Source organism: Budorcas taxicolor, chromosome 10 (genome assembly GCF_023091745.1).
Source record: "Budorcas taxicolor isolate Tak-1 chromosome 10, Takin1.1, whole genome shotgun sequence".
Taxonomy (NCBI): domain Eukaryota; kingdom Metazoa; phylum Chordata; class Mammalia; order Artiodactyla; family Bovidae; genus Budorcas; species Budorcas taxicolor.
The window spans coordinates 28,008,646-28,036,208 of NC_068919.1; the positions used below are offsets into that span (position 1 = coordinate 28,008,646).

Consider the following 27,563-nt stretch of genomic DNA (forward strand, 5'->3'; position numbering starts at 1 on the left):
ACAATTATTTAGGCTCATGGAGTTAAGAAGTAAAAGTTGAAAAATAAATATATATTTTTATTTTAGAAAATATATATATATAAATATTATAAAAATTATTTAGGCTATGGAGTTCAGAGGTAAAAGTTGAAAAATAAATTAAAAATTTACTTGCTAATTAAGTAAATTATAATAAAGAACTTGTTGCATATAATAATCTTATATGATAATTGAAATATAATTAGTAATGTCCCAGGAGTTCCATTTGCTCATTCATAAAAATAAATAACTTAGGATAAATCTCTGAAGACAATTTGAGGATCTTTTACCTCTAAATATTGTGATTCTCTGAGAATTCACCTAGACGTTGCTTGTCTTACAAAGTTAACTGATGCTTTAAGTGTTCTTTTGTTTTTGTGCTCAGTTGCTGAGTCATCTCCAACTCTTTGCAGCCCCATGTCCTGTAGCCCACCGGGCTCCTCTGTCCTTGGAATTTTCCAGGCAAGAGTACCGGAGTGGGTTGCCATTTTCTCCTCCAGGGGATCTTCCCAACCCAGGGATCGAACCCCAGTCTCCTGCATCTCCTACTTTGACAGGGAGACTCTTTACCCCTGAGTCACCTAGGAAGCCCTAAGCGTTGCTTAACAAAGCTTTTCTTCATTTTATTGTTTGGAAAAGTGATTTATGACTACAATGCTGTCTTATCTTTCTGAAAGATTCCTAGGACTCTCATTAATCAATCACATATACATGTTTTCTGTTTTTCACATACTTGGTAAGACTATGATTTACAGAAACTAGATAAATTATAGTTGTTCAAGCCATGTGGTACTTGAGTTGCTGGATGTACAGTTTGAAGGAGGCATCGTGGAAGAACGTGGGTAGCCACATTTATACTTGAGTCTGAACTCTGCTGCTGTGCTCTAATGAAGTTATACTACCTCTCTTAGTCTCAGATGCGATTCACAGGGTTCTTAGGAAGAAGATGCCAGGCACAATCAGGCATACTGTAAGCTATCATGGCATTGAGGTGTACCAAAAGAAACTTTCAGCTAGGAAAATTTTTCTTTTCGGTGCTGATATCTACCTTTCCTATTGATCTCACTGAAGCTTTACTTGCTATTACTGTCCTGTGGTGTGTGTTTTCAAAAACTTACTTTTTGATTGTATATTCAAAACAATTGGTCATAGTTTGATGTGCTGGTGGATAGGAGTGTATGGTTCCCAGTTCCACAGCAAATTCCTCTGCCTTTTTTCCCCACCACACTTGTTTATAGAAACAGCATAGCCAAAGGTTTGTTGGATTTCTATAAAAGTGTTCAGAAAAGAACAATGGGTAGATTCTTTAGAAGCTGGAATCAGTATACTGTGAATTTCTTTAGTACAGATTCTGTCTTTTTCATATTTGCTTTCCAGTACCCAACCAGCATGAATAAATCCAGTAGTGAGTATTTTATAGAGCATATGGGAGCAAGTAAACTTCCTTCCAAATTCTAGTAAAGATTTGGTACTTAACTGGCACTTTAATCAGTTTCATAAACAGAAACTGATCATTTTCTGCCCATATTTATAATGTTTCTGGTATAAAGGAGCAACTAAAACCAGTGAAGGCTTGTATGGGACCACAGCACTGCCGTGCTGGTGGTAGTGCTTACATGCACTGATCATAATACATGAGCAATGGGGAAAGTAGATTCCAAAGCAGATTTGACCATAACTGAGACTCTTCTCTTAGACACAGTGGTGATGGGTTTTCAAATGATTTTTTATAAAGAGGATTTAGAACTTTCCATCAAAACCCACTGTATTGTTTATAATACATTACATATATTTATGCAACTGAATTGTATAGAGTTCTTCATTGTCAGTTAATTATTTTATTGTCACCACAAACTCATAACTTAAAGAGGAGCTCCGGCCCTGGGCAATGTTATAACAGATTAAGAGACCTTACGTAATTATTGTAAGTAATATTTTGATGCCTAAAACAAGTGAAACCAGAATAAACAATTGGTTTTATAGAATGCTGTTTTAACAAGGATTATTTCCAACCAAATATGTTATGCATTACATCAGTACCAATTTTTTGTTACCACATATAAAAATATTTTTTAAATGCTGATAACGAAGTATTTTTTCTCTAGAAGCACTGATTACTGGTTCAACAAATAGTGACCTTGCATTGCTGAAGCATTTTCATTCCTGCCCATGAAAATTCTTATCTAAAATGACGTTTTTGATCAATGCCCCACTGCTGCTCAGAGTTGATTATTACAACTCAAGGTTATTTTTTTTAAATGACTGCACAAAATATCTCCAGCATACACAGTTTATTTTATCTCTGTTTACATTGACCAGTGTGTCCTCTCACCTCTCCTATTTCTCCATTTCAACAGAAGAGATTAGAAGAATCTATTTGTCAACAACCAATTGACAGCCAGAACCCAGTTCTTCTTTATCGCATCCCTAAACATAGAATTCTAGATAATTCAGCAATAATGTTCATAAAATAGAATGAATGAGACATGGGGAATTAATGTTAATTACAGCATCCCTAATTGTGCTAGACTGATTACATAGAATTTCATTTAACCCTTAGGAGTGTGTGCTTGTCCCCCTATCTTACCTCTTTATGTGAAAAGCAATGAGCTTCACTGAAAGTACAGCTCTAGTACTATATAATATGGACTTCTGTGTATTTATCCTTTGAGTTTTTAAAAAACTGCTTAATTAGGTAAGTGTTCCTTCATGACTGAGAAGGTCATTTTGTCAGTAGAAAACATTCTGATAAATGTCTAATCTGCCTTCAAGAGCCATCTATGTTTTTTAGATGTTAGGAATCCAAATTTATTCTCAAGAAGAATTCTACTTGCTGGCCTATTCTCAACACTTTTATTTGTTAGGTCCCTTTTCATCCCCAAACAGCCCGTTTTGTTTTTGCCTTGGCTCCGGGTACCATCAGAAGAGCCCCCTGCCTGTTGATTTGAGAGATGGGCTCCTCCTGTTTGGTGTGCCAGAGGACACTGCTGATGGCATCTGAGTGGCTTAGAGGTGGATTTCAAGACAAGTAATACCTACAGATAGCCGCCTTGGTTGTTTAGCAACTAAATGATTTTCCTTGTCAGGTGGCAGGCATTTCATGAATGCTTATGTATGGTTTTATTATACTTGGATTAAATGGACCAGAGTGGTCAAGAACTGGGTCCCAGGTGTGTGGCTTACTGAGGAGTCTGAGAACTTATTTCTTTTCTTCAGGAAAAAACAGGATCCATAAAGGAGTTTGCTTTAGTATAAACAGCATGAATTATTATAAAGTGGTTTAAAAATAGATAAGGTGGGCTTTAAAATGTACATTCCAAGTGTATAAAAATGTGTGTGCATTCGTGCTAAGTCACTTCAGTTGTGTCCAACTCTTTGCGACCCTATGGACTGCAGCCAACCAGGCTCCTCTGTCCATGGGTTTCTCCAGGCAAGAATTCTGGAGTGGGTTGCCATGCCCTCCTCCAGGGGATCTTCCCAACCCAGGGATCGAACCAGCCTCTCTTGCATCTCCTGCATTGGCAGGTAGGTTCTTTACCACTAGCGCCACCTGGGAAGGCCCGTTAAAAATGTATGTGTATATTCAGATCTGAGTTTAAAGTGTAAACCTTGACTTTGCCATGCGTAGCCCTGTCTATGGGGTTATGCCATATTCTTTCCAGGGAACTGCATCTATAAGTAATCAGACATTCAGGGCTACTTTCAGTTCACAGGAAATACGGAAACTAGAGGAATAAATTAAGCAACACCATGAGCAAGCAAACAGAAAAGTCCATAGGTGGGGCTATACTGGGTTCTTTATTTTTTTAAATTGAGATATAATTGACATAGAACACTGTGTAAGTTTAAGGTGTACAGCATGTTAGTTTGATATATTTATATACTGCAGTATGATTACCACTGCAGTATTAGCTAAGACCTCTGTCGTATCCTATAATTATTGTTTCTGTTTTGTGATGAGAACCATTAAGATCTGGTTTCTAAGCAACTTTGATTCGTTTATAAAGCAGTAAACAAAGGAGACAGGTTTAGTGGGGGAGGGAAGATTGATTGGTCTGGCAAATGTATATAAGAAAGTTAAGAGACACAGCAACCAAATGTAATGTATGAACTTGGAAATATGATCGAAATAAGCCATCTGTAAAAAGGCATTTTGGAGACAAGCAGGAAAATTGAATATAGATAGATATTTGATAATACTGTGGTATACTGTTAAACCTGTTAGGTTTGACAGTGGCATTGTGAGTATATAAGACAGTGGTTCTCATTGTGTGGCCTTGGACTGGTGTCTGTCAGCAGCATCACCCAGGAATACGTTAGAAATGGAAATCCTCAGCACTGCTCCCAACTGAGTAAATAAGGAACTCTGGGGAGTGGGGCCCTGGAAAGCTCTGAGAATCACTGGTATAAGACAAATATGCATTTTTCTAAAGGAGATACATACTGTGGTGTGCAGGACTGAAATGAAATTATGGAATAGTTTTATAATATTTGACTTAAAATAGGTTAAAGTTTTGATGAAGCAAGTGTGGCAACATCTTCATAATGGTTTTGTCAGGGGTCGTGTGTTTATGTGGCTGCATTATTTGGTTCTCTACTTTTGTGTATATTTGGGAATATTCATTAGGAAAACTTTTGGAGACCTTACAACACACACACACACACACACTCATGGAGGAATGTGAGAAGACAAACAAAAACTTGGTTTTAAATTTTATAAAAGCTTCCAGTTTACCCAGAGCAAACTGGCTTTTAGTCTTGACTTGGCCACTGATCACTTTGCTGGGTGGTCTCGATAATTCAGTTTCCCAGGAATCTCATCAATCTTGTCTATTCAGTGAACAAGCTCAGTATATGATCTGCTGTGAAGGCCCTCCCAAGCCTGCTGTTCTTAATTCTCTGAGCATTCAGGTGAGCAGTCGGACTCCTCAGTGTTTCTCAGGGCTGCACTGGGCTCCAGGGTGAGCTGTCTCTTCCTGCCCACCCTCCTCCCACGCACCCCCTTTCCTCTGGTTTCCATCCACTTGCCATGTCAGAGGACAGTGACATTCTCTGGGATGACAGAAGCCCACCCTCTGACAGAGTAGATGAGGTGTGGAATTTCATGAAGAAGATCTCTGGGGACTTGCAGTGGCAGGTGCCCTTCAGTCTAGGTCAGAGATGGCACAGGCCCAGAGCAGAGCTGGGACCTGCACTCCTAGCATTGGGCCTGAGCCCCTTCTCTTGCCTCCCCAACTGCTGTGGCCGTCACCTCCTCGTGCAGGGGCCACGTAGCCATAGTGAGGTAAACTCTGAGTGGATTTGGGAGCCCTAATTCATAGCTCTTATACTTCGAGAGCTCTGAGGATTAGAATATCAAAGCCATGTTCCCAGTTTGACAGACAGAAGTGGTGTCCTCACTGCGAGGTGGAGTCAGGTTACCCAGTAAACCATGAAAATGCAGAATTGCCAGGCAGATTCAAGGTCCTGCGTCCACTTGGGAGCTTGAGACAAGAGGAAGGCAGTATGGAGGCTCTGGGTGGGAGGGTGGGGCACACGGGTTGATCTTGGGGAGGGGGTGGTAAAGGAGGGAGTGAGGGGAACATAGGAGCCTAATGTGTGCACAGGAGTGAGGGGAACATAGGAGCCTAATGTGTGCACAGGCTGCACGTTGCATTGGCAAGACGGAGGACTGAAACAAGAGTAGCTCACGGGGAGAGGGAGCAACAGCTGCAGGGTCCACCGCCAGCCAAAGGTGATACATCCTCTACCTCCTCCCCTTTAGATTGATTACCTGATAGAAACCCAAGTCCACAGTGCGAGTGATCAATAGATCATGTTCCCACCAGCTGAGCCATTCCTGGAGGTCTTTTCCCAGTATTGGCATTTGCTTATTTTCTCTTCTCATGTTCCTCCATCCCTTTCATTTTCCTCTCGTGGTCTTGGCCCTTCCTGGGCCATAGCAAATGGAACATGGACACTGGCTGAAAACAACGGTAACTGCAACAATAGTTTTGTTGAAAACTTAAGCACCAGCAGCTTCCCTGGTGGCACAGAGGGTAGAAGAATCTGCCTACAATTCAGGAGACCCAGGTTCAATCCCTGGATGAGAAAGATCCCCTGGAGAAGAGAATGGCAAGAATGGAATCCTTGCCTGGAGAAATCCATGGACAGAGGAGCCTGGCTGGCTGTACAGTCCATGGGGTCACAAAGAGTCGGACATGACTGAGTGACTAATACTACTCAGCACCAACCACTGAACTGGATGCTTGATAAATATTACTTTTAATTCAAGCCACAATATCTACAATAGCTGTTATCCCCATTTTACAGGTGAGGGACAGAAAGTCAGAGAAGGGAAGCCAATTAGAGTCACTCAGCCAGAAAGTGGCAGAACTCAGAGTTAAACCCAGATCTGACCGGCTGCCACTGTTGTCCCTCATCAGCCTCTCTCCTTTCTGGCCCTTCTGTCACTGGTGGCAGGGAAGGGAGCGGGAAACTGCAACCAGCACACTAGGGCAAGCTCCTGAGTGGGCCATGTGGTGGTGGGGGGGGGGGGGGTCCTTTAAGAGGCTGCGGTACTGGGGCTCTGCTACTTTCCTGAAGACCTTGATCACGTGGAGAAGTCACCCCCAGTGTAAAGAAATGTGCGAGCATCTCACATGGTACGTGGGAAGGAAATGCTTTGTCTACCCTTAGTGAAGTGAAGTCGCTCATTCGTGTCTAACTCTTTGCAACCCCATGGACTGTAGCCTACCAAGCTCCTCCATCCATGGGAATTTCCAGGCAAGAGTACTAGAGTGGGTTGCTATTTAGGGACATTAATTTCTGGAGTGGACTATGACCAAAAATCAGAATTTCCTCTGATTCTGATTCTCTGATTCCTCTGATTCTTTCCTTTCCTGGGAAGAAATATTGGATGCTAGGACAGTAAACATTGTCCTTGGGCTCATGAACCGAGGACTTTCCTGATTGGTGCCATACTCAGTCTTTGGGACCAATATTAGTTCAGAATCATGTTGGTTTCTTTTTTCTTCTTTGAAATGTGGAGCTATCCCTTCTCATTCAAAATGAGCAGAGAGAAAGAAGATAGAATTCTGGAATGCTTCTGAAACTCCTACCCTGCCTGTCTCTGCCTCTCACCCGGAAGAGGGAAGCAACTTCGGTGCAGGGTGGTGGTGATGGTGAAGAGGCTCACTGCAGCAGAGAAGGCAAGGGTGGAATCGGCTAAAGAGAGCTGAGAACAAGAACCACCAACTGCAGTCACCTCTGTGGGTACACGTGATTGCTTACACAGAATGTCCATGTGCATTATCATCAGAACCTCATAAAAGCCCCCATGAAATGGGTGGATACATTTTTGTCTTTTCTTGGTTTAAATCATTTTTTTTTCCTACTTTGTCCCAGAAAAGATTTAAGGGAGTTGCATTCAGTGTAGCACATAAACTACATTTAGCATAGATGTGAAGAATCAGAGCGAAAGCACTTTTTTGATAGAATTGTATGCTCCTTCCCAAATTTTGAATCCGAAACAGTGTGGAACCCTTAACATGACCCTTGCTCTATTTTCGGAAGGAAATAACTATAAAATTGTTCATCAAAGAAATCAATTGCTTAGACACGTTCATCCTAAAATTTCACCGTATACAATTAGGAAGCAGCAGTTTATGATCTATTCCAGAGACTGAGAAGTGGGTAATTTTTATTCCTATTTGAAATGATTCCCAAACCCTTCCATCATGGTTTATGCTCATGCTTCTGTCCTCGTCTATGTGGATGCACATTATGTGTGCATAAAATGTGTATTTTTTGTACATTCCCAAGAGATTTCAACCTCTTCAAGACTATGTGCTTGCGGTGTGATTCCTGACAGTCCTGTTCCCGAAGCAGGGAGTTTCTTCTCCCTGTGAATGAGGATGGAACTGGGACTCAGAGAGGGTAACTTGCTATGTAAATGGTACAGAGAAGACTTGGTGTTGAATCACCTGTCCTCCCTCTTCACCACATTGCTATGTCCCCTGTTGGCCATGGGCCCATCTTCTCTCAACTGTGACGGTGAACACAGCTCTGTCGCTGTGGTAGTTTGTATTTATATCTGGGAGGCACTCAAAAATCATTTGTTCATTCAACAATATTGATTAAATACTATCATGGATTCATCACTGTTCTAGGTAATGTGGACATAGCAGTGGACAAAAACAGACCAAAATTAAAAGCTAATTCCAGTTCTTATAGAGCTCGTATCCATCCTACAAAGGTGAGGACCCGAATATAAGTCATCAGTAAATTCTGTCCTATGTTTGCAGGGCCTGTGTGTGATGGCCAAAAACGAGGCACCTCAGGCAGTTAATAGAGCCCAAGTCAGCTCCCTGTTTTTATGGTCCATAGCAGAGGAACTTAGTATCAGTATATAAAGCACCATGAAAATTCTGTCCAGTTTTAAGTAATATAGACTATTGCATCACTCTGGGAAGATAAACTAACTGATTGCAATACTGTTCCATGGAGAGAGTCACTTCTTACTGCAGCTAAGCTTTTCAGCTTCTCAGCTCCACTCACCTCTGCCAAGAGGCCTCCTTGTTCCTCAGGGAATTGCTTTCTCATATTTCAGAAGGACAGTGCAGGCTTGTATCAGGTGTGAAAAGAGTCTTTCCTGCTTGATGCCAAGGAGAAGAGGCACCAGGGAAGGCCGACAGACAGAGCGCGCATTCTCCTCCCTAACTGGGTTATTCTTTGCTCTGCTTATCTTCCAATGAGATCTTCCTACTGCTGTTTGGTTTGTACCAACATTTAAAATCAATATTCTGATTTTTCAAGGACACATCCCTACAAAAGAGGACTTAAGGAAACAGGGGAAATTCTGAAAATTCTCAAAACTTGACACTGGCCTTTAGAAATGAAAAGTATATTGAGAAACTTCTAGGACAGGGTCCTCAAATAGTAAGTAGTTTCTTTAACATCTAAAGCGCTTATTGGTCTTGGTGTGTATGGGTCAAATAGCACATTGTTTGGATTTTAATACTTAAAAAAATTCCTTGGGAAAAGTTGGGGGGGTGGCGGAATTAGCAGTTTGGAATTGACATATATATACTACTATATATAAAATAGATAATCAACAAGGACCTACTGTATAGCACAGGGAACTCTATTCGATACTCTGTAATAACTTATATGGGGAAAGATTCTGAAAAATAATAGATACGTTTATCAGTTCAGTTCAGTTCAGTCGCTCAGTCATGTCCCACTCTTTGCGTTTATCGGTATAACTTAATCACTTTGCTATACACCTGAAACTAACACAACATTGTAAATCAACTATACTCCAATGTAAAATAAAAACTAAATTTAAAAAATTCTTTAAGGGATCAAAAAGAAGAGGGGGGAGCATCAGAAGGTAATTTGAAGGTAAGAACTTGGCAAGCAAGGTATTTCAAATGCATAGACTACCTTTATTTTAGTGTAAAACCTTGTGACTCAAATGTGTTTCCTTTCTAAGGTGTTTTTAGGACAAGCTGGATAACCGAATGTCAGAAGGGTTAAGCAGTTCTTCCAGGGTCACAGTTTCCGTTTTCCTTTCAGCGTGCTTCCACTTGACCTTGTGGCCAACAGTCCAGTAGTTGGTCATGAAGCTTTCTCCAGCCACTGCTGTTTTCCCTCATGTCCTCAGTGGATCCCAAAAACATGGATGAGAGTAGCCAGGTGCATGGTAGGCTGCTGAGGCTGCTAGAAAACTTGTTTAGTAACTGCACGTGTATGGCAAGCACACTCTTTTTATATTATTTATTGCATGGTTTGGGGTGCTGTGAGCTGGAACTCCTAGCTCAATACCACCCTTTCCCTCTGCTTCCAGAGCCATATTCAGGCCACCCAGGCATCTTTACCATTGTTTGATTTCAACTCTTCTTCTAAACTTTGTGTCAATTCCTACAACCCCATTTAAAATGAATAGAATTAGTGATCTGGTTTGATAATTTATTCAGTTCAGTTCAGTCGTTCAGTCATGTCTGACTCTTTGCGACCCCATGGACTGCGGCATGCCAGGCTTTCCTGTCCATCACCAACTCCCAGAGTTTACTCAAACTCATGTCCATTGAGTCGGTGATACCATACAACCATCTCATCCTCTGTTGACCCCTTCTCCTCCCGCCTTCAATCTTTCCCAGCATCAGGGTCTTTTCAAATGAGTAAATTCTTCGCATCAGGTGGCCAAAGTATTGGAGTTTCATCTTCAGCATCAGTCCTTCCAATGAATAGTCAAGACTGATTTCCTTTAGGATGGACTGGTTGGCTCTTCTTGCAGTCCAGGGACTCTCAAGAGTCTTCTCCAACACCACAGTTCAAAAGCATCAGTTCTTCGGCGCTCAGCTTTCTTTAGAGTGCAACTCTCACATCCATACAGGACCACTGGAAAAACCATAGCCTTGACTAGATGGACCTTTGTTGGCAAAGTAATGTTTCTGCTTTTTAATATGCAGTCTAGGTGGGTCATAACTTTTCTTCCAAGGATAATTTATTAGGTCTACATAGTTATTCACAGGGGCTTCCCAGGTGGCTCAGTGGGTAAAGTATCCTGTAGTCCAGGAGAGACAGGAGACTTGGGTTAGATTCCTGGGTGAGAAGATCCCCTAGAGGAAGGCATGGCAACCCACTCCAGTATTCTTGCCTGGAGAATCCCATGGACAGAGGAGCCTGGAGAACTATAGTCCATAGTGTTGCAAAGAGTTGGACAAGACTGAAGCGACTGAGTATGCAAGCACACAATCATTCACAGAAAGCAGTGGCTTCCTTGCTGTTTTCTAGCATGGCTTATATAAGCTCTGGGATTTGATGGTAGTGCCTTGGACTCATGTCTTGTCCACTGTACAGGTTGGAAGGAAGCGTATTTGCTTGAGCTCTTCTGAGCTCTAAACAAGAAGTTTGATGTATTTATTCTTAGCTATACTTATTATAAAACAAGTAGAAGGTTAATGGCTCCGTCCTTTATCCAAAGATGTATAAACACACCCCCATGGCTTCAGGATCCTTTGAAGAAAGTATCAGTGCCCAGTTATCATTACTCATAATTATAGAAACTTGCAGGTTGAGAAGCTGTAATCTTCCTACTGAGATCATCTAGCTTCATCCTTATGCCAAAGACAGGACTCCAGAGAGATGAAGTGACTTTCCTATGGTCAAGTAGCTAGTTCCCAGACTCAGGATTAGGATGGGGTCTTCAGCATTCCGGTGAATGCATTTTTCCTCTATTTCTTGAATCCTGTTTGTGCTCTTTCACCTGCTTATGTACAGTTATAGACATTATGGGTTCATACTGTGAGAGACTCCTTTAGAGATCATCTCCTCTAACTCTTTCACACGAGGGCAGGGGAGCCCAGAGACTTTTACATGTCTTGCTTAGCATCACAGAGATTGTAGGTGCTAGAATGGGAACTAGAGACCAGCCCCTCTGACTCCCAGCCCAGGGCTCTTTCAACCAATACCTTGCTTCTTCACTGATGGCTGCACCTTGGAGAATGTTTCAACTCCGAGACCTCCATGAACTCAGTCATGTAGTCTTCTGTTCTTGTGAGTTGAACTGTTGAAGAGTACAGGATAACAATGGCGCAGAGTTAGAGTTTTTGCCTTCAGTTCCTTCTGTGATTCTGTTGGTTTTTGTCATGTCTTTCTCTTGTGCAGAGTGAGGGTAGTGCATTGGATGTTTGTACTGGAGAATTCTGTGATCCTTTCCCAACTGTATGTGTGTCTTAGTGTTTTGTCCAGTAGAGGGGGGTGTGTGCTCACAGACTAAGCCCCTTGGGCTACTCCAGGTTGGATTATTGTGGAAACACCTAGAGGGTGTAGTGTAGGAGCTGCAGATCTGGGCAAGACATCCTGTGGGAGGAGCTGGAGACAGTGATGGAAGAACTGGGAGTTAGCGAAGGAAATTAAAGGGATCCCTAGAAAATAGCTCTCTAGGGCCCCAGAAGTTCTTTTTATGATAATACCACCAGGAAGAATGATGAACTGAGAAGCTCCCGGTTTGGATATTCCTGTTGCCAAGTTATCCTCTGCTCTTAGGTGTGCTGAGTACCCTGGGAGTAACGTGTGTGTATCATGCTCGTTCGGGTCTACGGCTCCTTTTCCAAATGACACAATGAAGCTGCCTTAGGCGGAGATAGAAGATCTCCTTTGGACACCTAGTTGGACACAGGCAGCTTCTGCACCCCTGAAGCCTATGAGCTGAGGCCTGAGGAAGACCAGCTGATTCCTTCATGCTTAGTAAAGATGGTAGATGGCCATGGGTCAAGATAGAATCTCAAGAAAAAAAGATGAACACTGCAGTCTTCCTTTACATTTCTGCCTATTTATTACCAGTTATCACTGGTTATGATGATCCCATCATAAAGTGAAAAGGAAATAGAACTATGTAGCATGAAACTATTGGAGAAGGAAATGGCAACCCACTCCAGTGTTCTTGCCTGGAGAATCCCAGGGACTGGGGAGCCTGGTGGGCTGCCATCTGTGGGGTTGCACAGAGTCGGACACGACTGAAGCGACTTAGCAGCAGCAGCAGCAGCATGAAACTGTTCTCAGGCCCCTGTTGCTTTTATGTTTGTTGCCCCCATTTTCATTCACTGCCTCTCAAAAGACAAGCAGTAATTTTTAAAAAAAAAAAACTGCTTTGATATTAAAAAAACAAACAAACAAACAAACTATGAGACACCTACTTCTCCTGAACAGGGTATGGAAGAGCAGGAAGGAGACTGTCATCTTAACTGGAGAAGCTGAAGCTGTGGAATAATTTTGGAGAAGTGTCGTTTTATTGAAAATATTCAGCTGCTCACGTTTTGGGCTATCAGAATTGAAAAAAGTATTTACAGCCAGGAAAGAAAGAGGGAGAGAAAGGTAGAAAAGGAAGGAGGGGAAGTTTGAAAGTTAGAGAGGTAGTGGTGGTAGGGAAGAAAAAAAAGAAAAAGAAAACTCTAGACTTCCTTCTTCTGACCCAGCTATGGAAAATGTGATTGCAGGTCCTTGCCTCCCTGGTCTGGATGATGGCGCTGGATGCCAGAGGCCATCACAGGGCACTTCTGAGGTCCTGGATGTCCTTACCTCCATTATTTCTTTCTGAGAGGGTCTGTGAAAATCTTGATAGCATGCTACATCTGATCAGATCAGTATCTTTCTCCTGGGATCTGAAAGAGCTTTTCTCACATCTATTTAAATAAGACTTAGCATTACAGTAGAGGTGTTTCTGTCACTTGAAGCTGGATTACCCCCAGGGGGCTTTTACTTATTAAATGTTGACTGCATCTTCCCCTTTTGTCCGTGCTCTGACCTGCCAACCTTCATGGTTTTCCTGATGACCTGTCTTTCTGGCCACTCAGGCAGTTGCTTTGAGGAGGTGACTTACAATGACTTATCATCTGCCTATATAACACTCACATTGGTCGTGTGTCCGTGGAGAGTATTTCCTGGGGTTGGCACTTGTGTATTCCATTCACAGACTATGAGAATTTGTACCTAATGTGGTCTGGGCCACACTGACACGCACTGAACAAATACATTGGTGACCAGTTATGATTAGAGGTTTTTCAAAACCTATTTCCATCTTCAACTGACATTGACTTGTTCAGAAACAGCACCATATAAGTCAGTAAAAATAATAACCCTCCTCATCCTCATTTTGCTGTAGCTTTTTATAGTTTGCAGTGTACTTTCCCACACATCTGATTTGATCTTCCCACCCACCCTGTGATGGCCCCTGCAATTATTATTTGCCTTAAAGGTGAAGAAATTGAGGCCCAGAATTTAGCAAATTCCTTTGAGAAATATGGCTAGTAAGAGGTGGAACCAAAATTTGGATCTAGGTTTTCTCAGTACAAGTGTAAGCTTTTAAACTGATAACAGTTTGTTGATATACGATAGAGGTAATGTGTGTAGTTTGGTTCTAATAGTGTGGTTGAAAGAATCAGATAATTTCCCAAGCCTTCTGGAAAAATAATATTTCTTTTCTCTCATTAAAAAATGTATGAGTGTGTATATATATATATAATTATAGTAATTATATTTATAATTCTAGAAAACTTTGGAAACAAAGAAATTATTTTAAAAATTGATAATTAAAGCTGCATCAATTTTGTAGGTAAGCCTGTAGTAGCCACTTAATATTTTGAACTTTTAAAACTGCATATCTAGTGCTCGCTTCGGCAGCACATATACTAAAATTGGAACGATACAGAGAAGATTAGCATGGCCCCTGTGCAAGGATGACACGCAAATTCGTGAAGCATTCCATATTTAAAAAATAAAATAAAACTGCATATCTATAGTAACAAAATTATGAGTTTATATTGTATCACAACGTTTTCCCATGCCATTAAATATTCTTAAGATCAACTTTAATATTTGCATATATTTCATTGAATAAACTCACCATAATTTTTTCAACAAAATTCTCATTTTCTTTAGGTTGAAATAAACTATACAAAATTGATTTTCTTCACCATAATTTTTTAAATTACTCTTTTCTTAAGTTCTTAAGTTGTGTCGCCCTTTACTATCAGAGACTAGTGCACCACACAACTCATCTAAAATTTTGTTTCCATTTCAAATACTTTCATAAAGCCCATTCCTGGACCCAAGTATTTAAAGGGCATGTATGTTTAGTTTTTGAGGTAGAAACAAAATACTAGCAGAGCAGGAGCTGATTGGCGTAAGAGGAAGGTTTTCTGAATTTGGAGGAATTGCAATCAAGAATAGAAAGATTTTTGGTCAATGGAAAGTGGAGGCTCTTCTTTGACATCACCTTCTTTAAAGTCTTGCTGCCCCATCCTAACTCCGGGAGATAGTGGAGGATAGAGGAGCCTGGTGTGCTTCAGTCCATGGGGTCACAAATAGTCAGAGAGCACTTAACAACTGAACAACAACATACACACCGCATATCAGATTATAGGAGCGTCTCACGTGCCCCTGGACTCGGCACCTGCTCTTGTTGTAGTGCTTACCTGGCTCTGTTCATTTTAATTGTTTGCTTCTGAGAAGCCCCTACAAGACTGCACACTCTTGAGAGTGGGGACCCTGTCTTACTTATTGTAGCGTTCTTGCACGGGCACAGTGTGTGGCACATTGCGGGAACTTGTGTTAGTCTGTGTCAGGAGCCGTAACAAAATGCCGCAGGCTGTGTGGCTTAAGCAGCAGACAATTTCTTCTCGCAGTTCTGGAGGCTGGAAGCCAAGATCAAGGTGCTGGCAGGAGTGATGTCCTCAGGGCTCTCTCCTCGGCTTGCAGATGCCTGCCGGGGTCCTGTTGCCTCTTTACATGGTCATCCCTCTGTGCCCCTGTGTGCCTCTAGTGTGTCCTTATCTCTTCTTATCAGAACACCAATCAGATTTGGTTAGGCCCCATGCCAATGACCTCTTTTAAACTTAATCCTCTCTTAAAGGTCCCATCTCTAAATACCATCCCGTTTTGAGGCACAGGGCACAGGGGTGAAGGCTTCAACATATGAATTTAGAGAAGCATAATTCAGTCCCTTCCATTACTCTATACATATGTTTATTGTAACATATTTGACATGCTTTGTAGATGCATAAGAAGATAACATTTACATTCCAGCATCCTACCTTCTGGATGCTAGTCAACTCCTTTCTGGCCAGAGGTAGGAACAGGGGCAGCCTGGTATCTTACAGAAAGTGCTAGACTTGAAGTCAGAGACCTGAATCTGCATCCTGGTCCTGCCAGCTCCCAGCTGTGTGACCTTAACCGCCCCGAGCATCAGTCTCCCCATCTGGAAACTGGGATAATAACACCTACTGCAGTAAACCATTGAGAGACTAGATGAGGTCACGCATGTGGGAGTGCCTAGAATATCGCATGCCACGAAGTAGACCTAAGAAAGTGTCGATTTGACCTAACAGTTGAAAGGTATGTTGGAAACAAGAAGTATTTCCATTTAGTCGTGAGGCGTGGCACAGATACTGAGAAATCTCTGACAGTTACTGAGTTTTCTAAAATAGAGTTGCAGTGATCTCACCATGGTTATTCATACACACTGCTACTCCAGCTTTACATTTATTTCAGCTCAGTTAAGATGTTTTATCTTTTATATCTTTGTAGTGTTAAGTCACTCAGTCATGTCTGACTCTTGGAGACCCATGCACTGTAGCCTGCCAGGCTCCTCTGTCCATGGAATTCCCCAGGCAAGAATACTGGAGTGGGGATCTCCAGGGGATCTTCTCAACCCAGGGATCAAACCCAGGTCTCCTGCATTGTAGGAAAATTCTTGACCATCTGAGCCGCCAGGGAACAGTTCAGTTAAGATGAGTAGTTTACTAATCTTTTCTCATTTGAAAAAAAATGACAGATTATTTATGTGTAAAGCACTTATTTATGACTGACAGTTTCCAGATTTCACTAAGTAATCTCAATTCTTGCTCCAAAATTCTAGTAGCTCATTACACTGTGGTGTTGTCTAATTGCTGTTTTCACCGAGAGTTGTGTTACTCGAGCTTTAAAATATGTCCTTACATAAAATACGATGCCTTAGTGCAATGACCATGATGACTTCAGTGAGATGTTTTATAAATGGACCTTGAAATGTCACAGCAACATAAATTCCTCGTTTAGGACGTGGAAAGAACATTTTCACTGATGAGCAAACGGAAGGGTGTGGGACTACAGACAGAGACTGGTGAATCTTTAGGGCCCTTCAAGAATCAATGGTCAAAAATCAGACCCCTCATTGCTGGTCTTGTCTAAGCAATGGTCATGACCAGATTCTCCCTTGACCTGCTTCTCATCGCCTGGCTCCGCGGTTGTTTGAAATTGTGGTCTTTATTTGTTCGCCAATCTGCCCTTTACTCTCTTTTTCCAGGGCAAGTTGTTTGCTATCCTTGTTGCCCCATCCTACTTCCGTTATGCTTCTGTCTTGGTCCCATCACCGTGTCCTCCTCTTCCTTCTTCCTTCTGCCTCATTCCTGGATTCTGTTCCAACAAGCCTGCAGCCTCCATCTTTGCTTATTCCCTTTCTTCTGCCTCCAGACCTGCCTCCGTGTCTGGGCATTCTGCCTCTGTGTCTGGGCATTCTGCCATCATCTGCTTCTCTCATTTTCTCTCTCTCCTGTCCTGTTGCTGCCTCTTCTCCTTTTCTCTCCAGATCCTCCCCTCGAATGAGCAGAGGTGTGAGATCACTCCGCGGCACATCCTTTTCATCTTCAGGAGACCTGCGGAGAGGGTCTTGGAATTGTGGCACCTACTTCTCCGCAGACACTGCTAGTGGACCACTAGCATCACTATAATAAGACCTTTCTGAAATCATCTCCTGGGCTCAGCATAGCCTACATCCGAGGAGGAAGCTCCACAGCCCCAATGGGGAGCTTGATCAAGTGAATGAGAAGGGAGTTTTGGTGGGAATGGAGCTGCGTTTGATTTGAAAATATTTTCATTTCCACTTTTATCCTGGTTGAGTCGCTTTAGGAGACTTGCAGATTTGGCTTCTATTTTAAAAGGTTCACAAGTGTTTGAAAAAATCTTTATTCCCTTCAATAGAGATGGTTACACTTGGATTTCATTTAGTAGGCAATAGTGATTTGTTTCATTATTTTGTTAACATATTTGGATTCACTTATTAACTCAGCTTATTAGTGGTTCTGGCCCCTCCCTTGAGACTGTGGTTTAAGTTGATGGTCCATGTGAGGACGGAATCGCATTGTTAGGAGGTTTCAGGGTTTGGGTTGGACCCAGATGAGCATTGACCATGGCATTACTGAAAACAGTGGCTGTTTGTGGTTGGTTAATGATGGTCCAGCCAACCATTTGATTCATTTTGAGACCATAGTCCCAAAGGAAAGCAGATCCAGCTTGACCTCCTATCTATTTGAGGGAATGTAAGAAATGAGAGTTGGACTGTGAAGAAAGCTGAGCACCGAAGAATTGATGCTTCTGAACTGTGGTGTTGGAGAAGATGCTTGAGAGTCCCTTGGACTGCAAGGAGATCCAATCAGTCCATTCTGAAGGAGATCAGCGTTGGGTGTTCTGTGGAAGGAATGATGCTAAAGCTGAAACTCCAGTACTTTGGCCATCTCATGCGAAGAGTTGACTCATTGGAAAAGACTCTGATGCTGGGAGGGATTGGAGGCAGGAGGAAAAGGGGACGGCAGAGGCTGAGATGGCTGGATGGCATCACTGACTCGATGGACATGAGTCTGAGTGAACTCCGGGAGTTGGTGATGGACAGGGAGGCCTGGCGTGCTGTGATTCATGGGGTCACAAAGAGTTGGACACGACTGAGTGACTGAACTGAACTGAACTGAAGATGTCAAGTCTCCTCTTTGTCCCTTGTTGACAGGACTGTATTTTGCTTGCCTCTCCCCACCCAGCTCCTAATGCTCCACAAATCTTTTTACAACATGCGTCTTGCAATTTTCTTGAACTCCCACATGTAACCATGTAGGTAACCTCTCTGCAGAGTCAGCCAGTCACAGTTTTTCTTTGTCAGAAAAACCACTTTGCCTTTAATCAAGATGAAGTGTTTATCCCACTCTGCACTTACACAGCCAGTTATTTATGGGTATCAGTTTTCCTTCCCAAAGTTTCGGAGCCAGAGGACTCTCCAGGAAGGCGGATCCAGAAGAGTTCAGGTTTCACAGCCCTGCAAATTGGTGGTTACAGTCATTTGTCTTCCTCCCTTTCCCTGGTCTCTGCTCCAACCTGCCTGCAGCCTACATGGCTCCTTTCTTGCCTTCCCTTCCTGTCTGCTGAACTGCCTCCAGTCTGGGCATGCTGCCAGGGTTTGCGGCTGTTTTTAGCCCATTTCCTGCTCTTCCCTTTCTGTCTCAGACCTGCTGCAGAATGAACAGAAGCAGTGTAAGAACCCTCAGCGAGATTCATGGACCGTTTTAATGAGTTTTAGAGGTTGATATATGATAACATTGAATATAAGTAATATACATACTCAGTGAATAAGAGTAGATGTAGGGTAGATGTCCTGAAAGAACTCTGGACATTCTAGGCATCGACCCTTGATCATCTGTGCCCACCTGCCTTTCTAGCTTTATCTCACACTCACTTCCCTGGCACAGACTGTGTGCCTCAAGGCTTCCTATTATTTGTGAATATTCTGTGCTGCTTTTCACACTGCCTGTCCATGGTACTCGTCTACTTCTCCATCCAAGTCTTGCCCATCAGTGAGGTGGAAGCCCCCACCCTGTCTCCTTCAAGGTGTTACTTCCTCGATCATTCTACCTTCTTGTCCTCCTCTGAATCTAGAACTGTTTATACAATATTTCTTCATGGTGCTTAATCACACCCAGTGTCTCTAATGAGGATGAGTGCTCCTTATGACCAGGGATAAACTCCTTTTAGTCAGCAGTTATTGCAGCAGCAGCTGCAAAAACACAACATTTACATGGTGTGTTATCATTTGTAAGGCCCTCTCATCTATGCTATCTAATCTGATTTTTCAGAATTGCACTGTGAGGTTGGTATTATTATTATTTTTGTCTTGTATACAGATCTTTACAAGCAGCTGTCCCAGCTTAGTGACTTATTGCAAAGGAGAGCCTTTAACCATGAATTATTAAAAAGAGATGGTTTTTAGGAAGAAATTTGGCATTTTTCAATGGGCTATATACATAACCGATCAATTGGACTTAGGAAGTTAGACATTTAGATGTTTAATTGTAATGAAACACTTCCTTGATAAACTCACATGAAGACAGCCTCAGCCACTAAAGCTGTGGGAGCTTTAACAAAAATTTCACATATGAAGTTGGTTACTTGTCATCTAATGAACTCTGTTCTTACTTTTTAACTATAATTAATTAATTGCATATTTGCCTCTGACATGTAACAGCTTTTAGTACTGAACCTTTTTTCCAGACAGTTTTTTAGAGAAATTTTAGGTTCACATTAAAATCAAGGGGAAGATAGGTTTCTCATTAACTTGCTGCCCTCCCACATGTACCATCTCTTTCCCCACTGCCAGCATCCCCCACTGGAGGGGGACATTTGCTACAATTGATGAACCTACTCTGATACCTCATGATCACCCAGAATCCACAGATTACCTTAGTTCATGCTTGGTGGTGTACATTCTATGGGTTTGCACACATGTATAATGATACATATCCATGATTAAAGTATCTTACAGAATAATTTTACTGCCCTAAAAATCTGTGATTTTTATGATGGTCAGTTTGCCTCTAACATTTAACAGTGTTTCTTTAAAAAAATTTTTTTTTTAATTTTTGTACAATTTTAAAGGTTACTTTCCATTTACAGTTATTACAAACTATTGACTATATTTCCCACATTAGATAATACATCTTTGAGCCTATCTTATACTCATTTGTTTTACTTATTTAAAATTTTTTATTTATTTAATTTTATCAAGAGCTGACTCATTGGAAAAGACCCTGATGCTGGGAAAGATTGAAGGCAGGAGGAGAAGGAGAAAACAGAGGATGAGATGGTTGGATGGCATCACTGACTCGATGGACATGGGTTTGGGTGGACTCCGGGAGTTGGTGGTGGACAGGGAGGCCTGGTGTGCTGCAGTTCATGGGGTCACAAAGAGTCGGACACAGCTGAGCGACTGAACTGAACTGAACCATCTGGACTGGGTCTTTGTTGCTGCGTGCAGTCTTTCTCTAGTTGCAGCGAGCAGGGGCTGCTCTGTAGTTGCTGTACGCAGGCTTCTCATTGCAGTGGCTTTTCCTGTTGCCAAGCACGGGCTGTAGGGTGCGTGGGCTTCAGTAGTTGAGGTGCATGGGCTCAGCAATTGTGGTGTATGGGTTTTGTTGTCCCCTGGCATTTGGAATCTTCCAGGACTAGGGACTGAACCCATGTCTCTTGCATTGGCAGGTGGATTCTTAATGAACTTCACTGGACCACCAGGAAAGTCCCTCTTATACTCAATTAGCTATAATTTATATATTTAAATTCAAGAACTATTTGTTTGAACAGTAGACATTATTGATTTGTAAACCCCATTTGATATTTCCTTTGAATATTCATTTATATTCACGGTCCTAGTCTCTTGGTATTTACAATCCAGGAAGACTCTAACTTTCTTCATTTAGCACTAATCTTCAAGATTGGATTTTAAAAGAAAATTTCTTTCCCAAATGTAATAGCTAACAATTATTGACAACTGATTACATGTCAGATGCTTTCTATGTATTTCTAAAGCCTTCAGGAGCCTTTGAGAAAGGTTATTTATTGTTTCTATCTTATGAATGATAAAACTTAGGCTTAAGTTAACTTTCTTAAGCTGATTACCTATAGGTAGTCAGTGTTGGATCATGGATTTAAATTTTACATTCCACCAAAGCATGTGACCTCCCTGGCTATAATCTTACTGTAGGGTGTCATACTGTCATGAGAATCCCATGGGCAGAGGAGCCTGGTGGTTGCCGAGTCAGACATGACTGAAGTGACTTAGCACGCACGCACACTGCAGTCATGCTGTTTTAGAACGACAGTGATATAGGGAAACTTGGTCCCTTTAAATTATCTCAGAATCCTTTGATAAGGCAGAAGTGGGATTGAGAAGGCATTTGGTATATTCCAGCGATATAACCTCATTACATCACTTCTGATTTCAAAGTCAGAGCCTCAGTAGATGAGATAGGTACATGCGAACTCTAACAGTTTCCCTTGCTCCATTATTTGTTTCTCCTCCTCACCCCCTAAAAATCTAAGAAATAAAAACTAAGCCCACTTTTGTCCTTCTCTCTAGTACTGAATTGATGTGGTGCAAAGACATAATGAGGGGGGCAGAAGAGTGCTGGTGAGTCCAGCGTCTGACTTATGGATGTTACTCTCTCGCCCTCCAAACTGTGGATCAGTTTCTGAAAAGGGAAGCAACCATCTCAGATCTGTCTTTCAGAACCCAGATTATTAGACTAGATGCTAGTGGTGAAGAACCCACCTGCCAGTGCAGGAGATGTATGAGATTCAGGTTCCATCGCTGAGCCAGAAGGATCCCATGGAGGAGAACATAGCAAAACACTCCAGTATTCTTGCCTGGAGAATCTCCTGGACGGAGGAGCCTTGCAGGCTACTGTCCATAAGGTCACAGTCAGACATGACTGAAGTGACTTAGTACACACAAGCAGATACTCTAAGAGTTAAGCACTATTTGTGTGTGTTGATGGTGAAGACCAAAGTCTTTATACTCCAGTGAGTCTCCACCCTGGCTACATAGTAGGTTCAGGGAGCTTTAAAGAATCACAGTCAGCCCCAGGTGCCATGTCAGAAAGCCTCTGTACTGCGTCCTCGTGCCCCGTAGTGGGGCCATGGAAAGCATTGCTGATGTAGAAGCAAATGACGGAGGCGGTAAAGTGTGCGGAGAGGTGCCTTCATTGGTCGGAAGCCATGAGTGACACAGGGAAGCTGTAACAGCAAAGTCGGAAGCTGACCGACTCTGACTCCTGTCTGAGTGTAAGAACGTTTATGGTCGGCTTCAGTGTGCTTTCTCACACGGTATCCTTTGTCCATGTTTCCCCTTTGTCTAGTAATAGTACTCACTTTGCCTTTGTGGACCTACTCCTACTTTCTCATGTTATGTGGTAAGGACGAGGCTTATCTCCTGGATCTAGAATTTAGAGCAACATCTGGAAAGCATTTAGCTCAGTGTCTGGGTACATTGTTGCTTAGTCATTCAGTCATGTCTGACTTTTTTGCAATCCAGTGGACTGTATCCTGCCAGGCTTCTCTGTCCATGGGATTTCCCAGGCAAGAATACTGGAGGGGATTGCCATTTCCTTTGCCCAGGGCATCCAGGGAATCTTCCTGAACCAGGGATTGAACCTGCATCTCCTGTATTGGCAGGCAGATTCTTTACCACTGAGCCACCTGGGAAGCTCCTGGTACAGAGCGCATGCTAAATAAATAATTAGTTTCCTTTATTAGAATTAGAGAGCTTGTACCATGCCAATCTCTTACCATCCCTACGTATAAGAAATATCAGCAATTTCCTGTCCTTTTAGATTATGTAGCAACATTATGGCAGCAATTAGAACAAAGACTCTTCTTGACTCTTTGGAGAAGCATACTCAGAGTAGGACAGTCCAGTAGGGGTCAGTTTGGCATTTGTGGATTTGACAGAGACATTAAGATTGCGCTCTCTCGTGTTGTGCATGTTGCTAGTGGCCATTAGATTTCAATATTGCTGGACTGTGCTTCCCCGGTGGCACAGTGGTAGAGACTGCTAATGCAGGAGATGCCAGGAGACCCGGGTTGAGTCCCTGGGTTAGGAAGATTACCTGGGGTAAGAAATGGCAACCCCTTCTAGTATTCTTGCCTGGAAAATTCCATGGACAGGAGCACCTGGTGGACTACAGTCCATGGGGCTGCAAAGAGTCAGACACAACTGAGGGACTAAGCATGTGTACATATTGCTGGATTATTGAGCAGAACTATTTAGGTGATAACAGGATTTGGACCTAGTTGCTTATCCTGTTGTGTGTTATAAATTCAGGACACCTAGGTGGCATGGAAGAAATTTACTGTGAGATAAGCATTTAAAGAGTGAGCCTAATGTGTATATTCTAAAACCCATATACATTTTATAAAACCTCTTCTGAACTACCTCACCTTCCCACTGTATAGTATGTACCTTTGGGGGAGAAATCTGTTAATAAATAACTACATTAAAACATCTTTTTTCTTCTCGAAGAGCACTTCTTTACTTTTTTACTTGAACTTAGAGAATACAACAATATTTTAAGAAGGGACGGAAACAAATAGAATTGGAATATGACAAGAATATTCACGTCTCAGCTTATTCACTTTTTTAATGAGAAGAGCTAAGGTTTTTCAGAATCTTTTAGGCTTCAGATGACCAAAAACATTGCACTTCATTCTGTTGGCAAGACAGTTTTGTTTTGTTTTGTTTTGCTTCTCTGTGTTCAGTTCAGTTCAGTTCAGTTGCTCAGTTGTGTCCCACTCTTTGCGACCCCATGAATCGCAGCACGCCAGGCCTCCCTGTCCATCACCAACTCCTGGAGTTCACTCAGACTCATGTCCATCGAGTCAGTGACACATCCAGCCATCTCATCCTCTGTCGTCCCCTTCTCCTCCTGCCCCCAATCCCTCCCAGCATCAGACTCTTTTCCAATAAGTCAACTCTTTGCATGAGGTGGCCAAAGTACTGGAGCTTCAGCTTTAGCCTCATTCCTTCCAAAGAAATCCCAGGGCTAGTCTCCTTCAGAATGGCTTCTCTGTGTAGTTAGCTATAAAAGTTTCCAGGAACCCTTTACTGAACTTCCAGAATGTTAATTTTTCTTTTCTTTTCTTTTTTGCCTGTTTTGTTCACCTGACTCTACTGTCTGCTCCTTTAAAGCAGGAATTGTGTCTTACTCACGCTGTTTGCTTGCAGTCCATATTTAGTAAGTAAATAAATAAATGAACTAATAGGAAAAAAGTGATGGTGACCTAGTTATGTTTTAGATTTTTCTTGTGGCTCTAAGTCTATTGATTTCTTTTCCTTCATCAGTTTTTAAAGTAGAAATCCCTGTCGACTATGTACTTTATTGGGAAGTAAGATAACAGACAGGATATCTGTGTGGAAATAGATGAGACACTAGTGTAAATTCCACTAGAAATGAAGAAGGAACGCACTCCTTTGGGCTCTCACTTTACGGGCAACCCAAAATGTTGAAATGATTTCAGTACTGAATTTCAGATGACCCTGAATCTCCCATGTGGTCTGCGGGAGCAGAGGCACAAAGTATCCAGTCACATGAGCACTCAAACTTGGGCAGATGATCTAAATCTTACTGGTAAAATACTTTCTGTTCCAAAACATAGGACCTACCACTCCATCTATTGGTAAAAAGCCACGTTTTAGATTTCTGTTGAACTAAGGCCTTGGAGAATGTAGGCTGTGAGTCATAGATGGGTCACTGTAAATTGTTTTCTTACAGAATCACCTGGCTCTCCTTGCATTTGCCCCACATGGATGTTTTCCAATTCACTTTTTGGGGTCATATGGATAGAGGGTAGTATCCTGCAGATAAAGCCAAAACCTCTGCCAAGAGTGATAGGAGGAAAGAGGGAAACTGAGTTTTCCGTTCAAGGCTGCAGGCTCACAATTTAATCAGCAGCTCAGTGAACAGGGCTGAAACTGTTTGGCGGTGTTCCTGGCTTCTCAGGTGGCTCAGTGGTAACGAATCTGCCTGCCAACGCAAGGAGACGTGAGACTCGGGTTCTATCCTTGAGTTGGGAGGAGGTCCTGGAGAAGGAAATGGCCACCCACTCCAGTGTTCTTGCCTGGAAAATCCCATGGACAGGAGCCTGGTGGGCTACGGTCAATAGGGTCACAAAGAATCAGGCATGACTGAGCAGGCACGCACTAGGGGCTCCAAAGAACTCCTGGTACCACAGTCCTTTATGTCTCAGCATGGAAAGAATTCAGTGAGAAGCAAAGTGATAAATAAGAAGTGATTTATTAGAATAGGATACTTATGAAGCTTGCAAGAGGGTGGGTAAGAGAGTGCCCGATTCTGAGGGTTTACTGTGCTACAGTTTTATAATCAAAGGAAAAGTGGGAAGGGGGAGAAGAATTTCCTTGTCTTTCTTGAGTAGACATCATGTTTCCATCATCAGCTCCTCCTCCGGGTTGTGCAGGGGAGTTTGCTTGTCCCTACACTGTCAAGCTAGGTCCTCACCTTATTGTATTTTTTTTCAAAAGACCAAATTTATTTATTTTAATTGGAGGTTAATTACTTTACAATATTGTATTGGTTTTGCCGTACATCAACATGAATCTGCCACAGGTATACACGTGTTCCCCATCCTGAACCCCCCTCCCTCTTCCCTCCCTGTACCATCCCTCTTTATCTGCACAGAGAGCATGTCCTGGGGATCGTTAACTTATTGTGCTCACTGGGCACAACATGGGTCTCATGCCACCATTGTTTGATTGTTTAGGGGCAGGTCTCATGGTTCTGTTGCATGGTTTTGTTGCTAAGCAAGCCTACTTGGTTTTGTGGTTAAGGAAACCTGCTTTCTTGAGTAATCATTAACTTACAGGGGTCTCCCGTATTTTTCCTACTTATAGTCTCCTAATGGGATTAACTAATCACCTACTTTGTCCCTTTACTCTGTCCCTATCAGTGTGGCATGTGTATTTTCATAAGTGAGAGTTCTGGCTCATGTAAAAATAGGTAGTAGATCCAAAAGAAATATTTAAAAATTACATGAAGTTATACACACAAAGATATTTATTACCATGCAGAAGGTGGAAAAACAAAGGAAGTACCCAAATGTCCAGTAAAAAGGGAGTGAGTGCATTTTCGTGTGTTCTTGTGCATATTTCCATAAAATGGACACGTAGCCACTTAAAGAATGATGTCGATGTACATGCACTGACAAAGGGCAGTGACTGAGGAATGCTGGGAAATTAAAAAACGATCAAACAAGCTGGAGAACATTATGTCTGGTATCACTACATGTGCCTATTTATACATCCCTGCACTTAACAATGGTAACCTCTGGAGGTGGCAATATGAGATTTTTTTTCACTTTCACATTGAACAATGCCATGCTGTTTGACTGTCTTACAATGAACATGCACACAGTGGCCATCATCGACAACTTCTTTGCCCCAGTGCATGGAAAAAAATGCACTGCTGAGTAAATACTCTGTGTGGAGAGAGTGAGCACCATCTGTGACCTGGTCCCTTGATGGGGAAGATGATGGTGGCCCCTGGAAATGATAAGGAGAGGAATAAAGTGACTGGAGTTAGCACATCTGCTAGTTTTCTCACCTGTGCCATAACTTGCGAACATAAAATAAATTTTATTTGTCTTGTTTTTATGTTCTGTAAAGCCTTAGAACAGAAGAACAGAGTCTTTCTGAGAATTGAATTCTCATTTCCACATGAAGCTCTCTGTTGATAAGTCAGGTATGTCCTTGGAAAGCAAGGTCAGAGTCCTAAATCAAACTTGTGACATTGTGGCCTTAAATTGAGTCATTTAAGTGCTAACCTCTCAGTTTCCCCACCTGTTAAATGTGATAGTTGTAATCCTTACCATCACATTCTTGAGCAGGGTGTCATGAAGCTTAGTAAGACCATGTTAGCCAAATGCTTTGAGCTCTTCAGATAAAAATGCGATGCAAACATGAAGTCTCATTAAGATAATTATACAGTAATTTCTTTTTCATAGTATGGGTTTACATTCAAGGTCATTTTATGGAGGCAGGGAAGGAGCTTAGCTTTCAAAATTTGAAAATAAAATTCTTAACCCATGTTGAAGACAAACAGAATCACTAGTTCTAAGAATAGGAGGACTTTGTTTTGAATAAAAAACTTAAAAATTAAGAAAGAATCGTTTCTGTTTAACTTTGAAATGTCTTTAAAAAGCAAAAGGATCACTTCTAGCCCCTGAAAGAAGAAAATTAAAGGAAGCTCTTCAAGAATATTGTTGTTGTTCAGTCGCTGAGTCATGTCCAACTCTTTGCAGCCCCATGGACTGCAGCACACCGGACTTCCCTGTCCTTCACCATCTCCTGGAGTTTGCTCAAATTCATGTCCATTGAGTCAGTGATGCCATCCAGCCATCTCATCCTTTGTGCCCCCTTC

The 27,563-nt window shown here is 42.1% G+C and overlaps 1 protein-coding gene and 1 non-coding gene across 2 annotated transcripts in view; both read left to right on the forward strand.

Moving 5' to 3' along the window:
* The window catches only part of FMN1 (formin 1), a 432,398-nt gene that overhangs the window by 34,201 nt on the left and 370,634 nt on the right, over positions 1-27,563 (forward strand). The gene's annotated exons all lie outside the window — the stretch shown is intronic.
* LOC128054932 (U6 spliceosomal RNA) lies at positions 14,169-14,275 on the forward strand. The gene has a single exon (XR_008200073.1). It is a non-coding gene; the product is annotated as a U6 spliceosomal RNA (small nuclear RNA).